Source organism: Bidens hawaiensis, unplaced genomic scaffold (genome assembly GCF_021521415.1).
Source record: "Bidens hawaiensis isolate Kalapana, Puna unplaced genomic scaffold, B.hawaiensis_p1.1 tig00012085_1, whole genome shotgun sequence".
In the NCBI taxonomy this organism is placed as follows: domain Eukaryota; kingdom Viridiplantae; phylum Streptophyta; class Magnoliopsida; order Asterales; family Asteraceae; genus Bidens; species Bidens hawaiensis.
The window spans coordinates 636,740-644,995 of record NW_027491971.1 but is presented as its reverse complement, the minus strand read 5'-3'; the positions used below and the strand labels follow the sequence as shown (position 1 = coordinate 644,995).

At 41.5% G+C, this 8,256-nt stretch overlaps 1 pseudogene; it reads right to left on the bottom strand.

Annotated features, from left to right (window-relative positions):
- Window positions 1-1,711: 1,711 nt before the first annotated feature.
- Window positions 1,712-3,612, bottom strand: LOC143539873 (uncharacterized; annotated as a pseudogene).
- Between the last annotated feature and the right edge of the window lie 4,644 nt (window positions 3,613-8,256).

The window sequence follows — 8,256 nt, the reverse complement described above, 5'->3', positions numbered from 1 at the left end:
ATATTAACATTTTAATATATTATAATTGTAAATCATATTAAAATACATTTAACATAAGATGTGATTTAACAACTATGAACTATGTATTTTGTTTTTCTGGTAGTCGCCGATGAAAAGACAAAAATTCACTTACTATATTATTACTTTTTAAAGCACATATCATGCTTTTTCAAGAGTCCTCAAAATGTATTTTTAACACATATAATCTCTCAATTCTTTATTCAAGGAGTTAGATTATTAGTGATGCATTGAAAGTTTTTAATCATATATCTGACACTAACTATTTATTTATATACAAGTTTAAAACTATGGGCAAAAAGTGTTTCTTGTTACCAAAAATACTTGTTTTTAATATGTTATCTTAGGTTATAAACAGAACGAACGTTGTGTTCGTGAACGTTTGATAATATTTTATTTGTGTTCATTCGTTTAATAAATAAACGAACATAAACAGAGACCATGAAACATGCTCCTGAACACAGGCCCGACTCCAAGAACAGTCAAAAAATTTTGGGTCGAAGGCGAAATTTTTTTTAGGCCTTAACAAAGAGGGGTATCTTGTTGGGTAACAATTTAATTTTTAAATGAGCCTTAATTTTTTGAGTCTTAAGATTTGGTTGTGTGAAAAACATTTTTTTTTTATAAAAATATGGTTAAAATGTCTTAAGTGAGATTAGAACTCACAACCTTTTGTTTAAAAGTCATACCCTTTACCACTAAAACAAGCTAGTGGTTGTGTGAAAAACATTTTTTTTTTATAAAAATATGGTTAAAATGTCTTAAGTGAGATTAGAACTCACAACCTTTTGTTTAAAAGTCATACCCTTTACCACTAAAACAAGCTAGTGGTTGTGTAATTAAGTTTAAACATTATATATACAAATTATTTTTCATAAAAATATATATATAATTTTTTTTTTAAAAAACCCGGGCCTATCGGGGTGTCGGGCCGGGGTCCGTCGACCACCCGGCCCTCCCTTATAGCCGGCCCTGCCTGAACATTCGATAAGGTGTTCGTGAATGTTCGATGACGTGTTTATTAACGTCCGTTTATGTCCGCTAATGTTTGTTTGTTTATGTTTGTTCACTAAAGGTTTTTTCTATTATTAAAAACTTTTCTAAACTCAATTATATAGAATTAAGCAAATATAAAACAAAAAATATAATGCAAAACATATGAAGATGAATGTCAAAAAAAACGTCTAACGCAAACTTTGTAGCCAAACCGAACCAATGACACTGAACATTCTTGGTTAACCAAAATACCAAATCATATAAAGCATTATATGTGTTCTTTGTGTTCATGAACCATTCACAAACAAGTTCATTCCCTTTATGAAAGGACATGATCAATAAATTTCGTTCAATTAGGTGTTCATGAACCGTTTGTTTGTCCGATAAAAGCTTAACGGGCAAACATAAACAAGGCTTTGTTCAGTTCGATTCATTTCGTTTATAGCCCTACTTTTATCCATTAGACCGACCCGTTTGATCCAGTTAGAGATAAAGCATCTGTTACATACATACAAAGTTAAAGAAAGACTCACCATAGTGTCAAGTTGGCTTGACCAGTAAAAACAATATTTTTCTTCTGATAATGTAAATTTCTGAATAAATCTATTAATAAAGTAACAAGGATCATAAAAGTGCATCTAGAAAAACACTAAAAATATATGGAGCAATATCAAAAACATTAATTACCAAATACATCAATAAATATAAAATCAAGATAACACAAACATAATACTCAAAAATAGTTACTCAACATTAACTGCAGTCTTACTTCCAGCCAAATGATGAAGCAGCACACCAGCTGCAACACTAACATTCAAACTTTCCACCGCAACAAACGATTGCATCTCCACATCTTCTAACCCTGCACTCAAATGCACCGGCATATTCCCAGGAATTTTAACCAATTGAGTACAAGATCTCTCGACTAACGGTCTCAAACCCGTACCCTCACTCCCCAACACGAGAATCGTGGGCTCATCAGTGGTCACCTCATTTATAGCCACGGCTCGTGAAGACACCGAACCACCAAGAACCCGCCACCCATTTTCAGCTGAAAAAACCAAAAACTGCATCATGTTTTTACACGACCGAAGCTCGGTCAGCTCAAGTGAACCCGCACTCGCTTTACTCACAACCCCACTAAGCGGTGCAGAATTCTTTGCACAAAGTACAACTCCTGCTGCACCGAAAAAGTACGCCGATCGGATTATAGCACACAAGTTTTGCGGGTCCATAACTTCGTCTAAAGCCAACCAAAGCCCGGTTCCTTCATTTTCCACCACACGATCCAACTCTTTTATATTCACCATTTCTAAAGGCGAAGCATCAAGAACCAAACCTTGATGCGGTCGGTTATCAGCAATCATATTAAGATCATGTTTCGATACTTCTTTCTTTGTTAACCCTAATTTTTCAGCAAATTTCAAAACTTTTTCAAACCCTTTTTTGTCTTTTTTCTTTTTATTATTCCCGCTTAAATCAATACCTTCTTGAACGTATAAAACATAAAACTCTCTTCGGTTTGCTGATAACGCAGCTAAAACCGGCCCGACTCCATATCATTTTCGGTATATTAGATTCACTGGCTTCTTTCCATACTTTCTTGCCCCAGCTATCTTGCCTGTTAAATCGGTCAACGCCCGCAATCCTATCGAAACGATCTTGAACCTTATACCACTTGGGGTTATCAGTTTCTATATCAGACTCATCGTCTGATACGTCTCTTCTTTCTCTATAACCACCATTCCAAGAAGACGGTTTGGCTCTTCTTGAACTCAACTCATCTTCCGAAACCTTACTTCTTTCTCGATAATCACTACCTCTTTCTTTACCTTCAACACCATTTCCCACAAACCGATTCTTCCCACGAAGACCTATGCTAACGGTTAATGGGTTGATAATAAAAGATGATATTAACCTGATTAATTGTGTAGATTCGATATCAATCCGCCATTGTTGGACCTTCGAAATGTTGATGATTAAGTTATGTATTAGGGTTTATAAACTGGTCCTCAAAACGAACTGTTAGATTTTTATTTATATTTTTTTTAAGAAAAACTTTCTTAAGCTTGGGCCGAACTCGGGTGCGTTACCACTTACCATAAACGAGTCAAAATTTGGTTTGTGCTCGGTTGTGTAGCATGAAACTAATAGGGAGAGTCTCAAAAGGGTTAAATTGACAAATACATTAGGTTTGTTGTGGCTCGACAAGCTTAAATGATCTTCTCATGTAAGGCTTGAGGTCAGGTTCGATAACTAAACGAGTTTGTATGAGACTCGGGCTCGGATCGTTTTGTGTTTTTTATGAATTCGAATTCGAGTAGCTTGGCTTGTTTACACCTCTAGTGGAATGGAATCAAGCTTGTTTAACAAATGATTCCAAGTTTACTAAATTTAGTAAGAGTTGGGCTTGTTCTAGATTATAAGCCTAAAAGTGAATATGGTGGGCTTACATTTTGTTTAACTTTATCTGAACAAACGAACGACTATGAACACTTAAATGACGATTTCCTTGGTTCATTAACAAAATGAACGTGTTATGTTTGTTTGTTAATATTCTAAACAAACATAAACAAAGATAATGAGCGTGTTGTTCATTTGTTAGTGTATAACATTAGGCTTTGAAGAGGTAGGTCCCAGCAGAGCCCAGTTGGATCCGCAAGACTCACCTTGAAGAGGGACGTCTGCGCAACGACCAACTGCTTCCGCAGGACCCACCATGCTCAGAGATGAAGACCTTACGCGCAGTACGCCAGCTGTTCCCGCAGGGAAAGCCTCCCAATGGTGAAGTACCCCGCTTGTTCCCGCAGTTGCGGATACAAGCCATCAGGGAAGGCTACCCGCACTGATAGCAAGGCTACACGCACAAGGCACTAACTCTTGATACTTCAGTAATGTCACCTGAAGGAATGAGCAAGGTGGGAATACTCCCGCCCAAATGAGCCAGTCTGTATGCTTCTGGAAGATCTTTTGTACTATACCTGCCAAGGTATGGGCAAAATAGACGATCTGACCAAAACAGCCCATGAACCAATCACAGGGTGACAGCTCACCGACAACAGTACGAGGAGGAGCACCCTCTAGTACTGTTTGTCACTATTAGCCGCTGCCTACTCACCAACCCTTACTGTGGGACGTGCGTAGCCTACAGTTGGTGGAACAGTGCATAGCCGGCAGTAAAGGAACAGTATACAGCCGGCCTTGTCACTATCGGCCGCAGCCTATCCACCAACCAGCATGGCTTGTGCGTAGCCCACTGTTGGTAGAACAGGAATACTATTCAGCCGGCTGTACCTTCTTGGAAACCTACCTTCGGCTATAAATACTCCAACACCTTGGAATGGTAAGGACATCATCTGATATCTCATTATCTTATCTTCTCTAGCAATCTCTTAATATACACTTATATTCAGAGCAATCTAGTCTGATTCTCACGCCGGAGGGTGGTCACAAGGAGGAACCCCCCCTTCTCAGTGACGAGCTTACGGTGTCTGTTTTGCAGGTCACCTGAAGAACAACTTTCTTTGTTGGACCTCATCCTCGTGGGAAACATCTATTTAACCCCCAGATTGTCCGTAATCTGCCCGGGGTCGATTAGTGTTTCTTCATTGGCGCCATCCGTGCATAAAAGCTAGAACTAATTCTTAGTTTTTTCAAAATTTCTGAAGAAATGGTTAACGTTACTCCGGTCCCAAAGCCAGTAAGTGACCAAGAAACCCCGGTAACCACAACCCCAGCAATTGGGGGGAACACCGGCGGTTATACAAATTTTACGAACACTACCCCGGTTACCCAAGCCGGGACAAGTGCAGTAAACAATATTTCACTGGGGTTCACTGATGCCCAGTTGGAGAAACGGACGAGGGTCCCTCGCCAAACACTCGATCAAGTTAAGGCGTGGGCCGAAGCACGTCAGAAAGAGTTCCAAGCTGAGTTGGATGAACGCTTGCGTTCACTTCAACAGGCTGACGAATTCGGCAGTACTCGCCAACATCTCAACATGAACAGTGAGTGCGAGTACTCAGACGATGAGCGGGAAGAATCCGATACCGACGCAAACCCTCGCCATAAGGCAAAAGGGAAGCGTAAGGAAACGGACTTCCAACCGACAAGGAATTTTGGAGAAACCTTTAAACCAACGAACGCGGGGAGAAACCCACGTGACTTCTTCAAAACCTTTAGACCAATTGCTACAAATGCAGGAAAGTCCAAGTTTGCAAGGGACATTGCGGAAGCAATCGCCCCGAGAAGTGCCAAACAAATGTCCAACATCGGCACTTATGATGGTCTATCCGACCCAGACGATCACTTGAACAGATTCATTGCGGGGGCAACCGTCAGTAACTGGACGGAACCCACGTGGTGTTATATGTTCCAGATGACACTGGTTGGAGCGGCCAGGGCATGGTTCGATCATTTACCGGTCCACCACATCTATGATTGGGCGGACTTTCAGAACAAGTTCAGCCAACACTTCAGCCAACAGAGGAAATATACTGAAGAACAGTGGACGATCCTCAACTGCGTTAGAGAGGAGGATGAATCTTTACTAGACTTCATCACTCGCTTCAACTCCAAAAAGCTGAGTCTGGGCAACATAAGTGAAGATCTTGTTCGCGCCGCTTTCATCCAGGGCGCCGAATACCCAGAGCTTATCCGCACGTTGACGGGTAAGGACGGCATGCCATCCACATGGGATGCCATCATGACGGCGGCCAAGAAGCAACTGGGTAGGGATCTTCCCCAGAGTACACACCTCTACACGTAGAGGACCAGAGAAAACAATGTTCGGATCGCCCCGCAGAACAAAAAGAGGAAGCTAGGTATTTGGTAGTCAAGGGTGAACTTTGACACCTCATCCAGCTCTCGCCCTCTTGTTGGCGGAAGGGATAACACACACCCTTCAAGCCGAAAACACCGGTGGACGCCACTCACCAAAAGCGTCACAGAGATATTTGCCACCGAAAAACTACCATGGCCAAAAGCTCCAATGATCCGGCAGCGACCTAATGCGGATCAAAGCAAATCCTGTGACTTCCACGGGACAAAGGGTCATAGTACGGAGGAGTGTACATCCTTGAAGGATATTGTCGAAACATTCGTCAAGGATGGAAGACTTACACACCTCGTGGCATCAATCAAGAAGGGAGGAAGGAATGATAACCGGTACAGAGGCAACGGACGAAAGCCCGTTGACATCAGCATCAACATGGTTCATGGCAACATCAGAGGAAGAAAAAGGCGAGCGACAGAACCATGCGCGTGGAAGGAAGCTGAGGTGCGCTTCCCGCGAGTGCCAGGAGGACCCAGCAAAGAAGGCCCTATCGTCATCAAAAGCCAGCTGGGGCACTACATCACTTCTCGCACTCTTGCTGACAACGGCGCCTCGTCAACGGTGATGTACAGGCAGTTCTTCGACAAGCTAGATGACGAAGACAAGGAACGCCTGGAAACGGTCTACGCCTCGGTGGAAGGGTTCGACGGCAGCACAAACATCCCCCTGGGTGTGACAACTGCCCAATCCGACCCGACCCAGGTACCCGTTTTCGAATCCGATTCTTTTTATGATTTAAAATTTGATTATTAATCTTTGTAAATTTAACATTAAATAAATCATATATATATATATATATATATATATATATATATATTTATATTACTTACTAATAATAATAATTTCTTTTCCGCCGATCCGTCCCTTTCTTCCTTCTCTCCGCCGTCCCGCCTCCCTTTTTCTCTATTGTCGCCGTCCCGCCCCTCTGCTTAACCCTTAAGCCTGGAACCCCTTTTCCTCTTAACTCTTTGCTTGTCCTTTGGTTCTTCCCGCCTAAGGATGTCTGCGCAGCTCCACGCGCCAGACTCCTTACAAGGAAGCCTGCGCGAAGACCAACTGTTCCTGCGATACGCGAGGCGAACTGTTCCCGCAGCGCGCTAAGAATGGTAGTTCTTCCCGCGGCGCGCTAAGGATTATAGTTCTTCCCGCGGCGCGCTAAGAATCGTAGTTCTTCCCGCGACGCGCTAAGGATTGTAGTTCTTCCCGCGGCGCGCTAAGGATTGTTCTCTGTCTGCCTTCGCCCTCGCGCGCGCTCGAGTCTTCTCGCGCTAGACCTTAAGTCTTTTCTTCAGTTTATGTCAGCCTGTATGCTTTTGAAATATCTTATCTTTTGTATGAGCACTATAGGTCAGTTCCGACATCTGTCCGAAAAGCCACTTTCGGCGCAGCATGCGCACCAATCCTATTGGTTGACAGAAAAAGTGACTGACATAATCTTTTGAAATCTTCTTTTGCATGTCTTGAACAGTGCTTTATCTGACACCTCCCATGCTTTGATCTGTAACCTGTCAGCTTTTCCCCATCCCCTGCAGCTGCCGGCATATCTTTTGATATCTTTTGCTTTTGGTTTCTTGTGCTTTTTAATATCTTTTGCTTGATTTGATATGATCTTTTCCCCTTTCAAGGGATTGTGTTCCCTTGGGTTTTCCTATAAATTAAGCTAATTTCTTGTTTATTAACACTACACACACTACACTTAAACACTCCCCAAATCTCTCTCCCTTTGCTCTCTGCCGTAGTTCCTCAGCAACGCCACTCCTCTCTTTGCCTCCGTCTTCTCTTCTGTTCTGCCCAGAATCTCGGTAAATATAAATATATATATTTTGTTTTAATTTGTTTAACTAACAAAAATCGATACTTACTGCATATATTCAAGACATAAAAACCAATCGTTAAACCAATAACCTCTTATTTATAGGTTAACTTGTGCTTGTTTAAAAATTGGATTCTTGCATTATCTTTCAACGCACCGTTTACAAGTGAGTAATCTCGTACTTAATCCCCTTTTATTTTTAACGTTTTGGGATGTTCATGTGTTCATACAACTTGAGTCTTAAACTTGTTTATGAAATTTATGTGCGCAAAACCCCATGTGTTATGGACGTTTACTTGGCTGTTTATTTGTATGTGTGAATCATTAACCGCTTTGTTCGGCCTATTCCGAAGTTTTCATGGATCCATTAGATGAACACGGGAGACCTATCATTTACGGTTTTCTTGTTTTGTTTACACATGCACGTATGATTATTTGTTTTTGTGCTCGATTGGGAGCACGGATTGAACTATGAGCTATGATCTATTTAGGCTTGATCACAATCTGATTACACCCTATGTTAAACCCCAGTTAAGCACATGTTGCGCGCAGTGTTTGTTATTATCTATTTATATCTATTAAACTTGATTTCTCA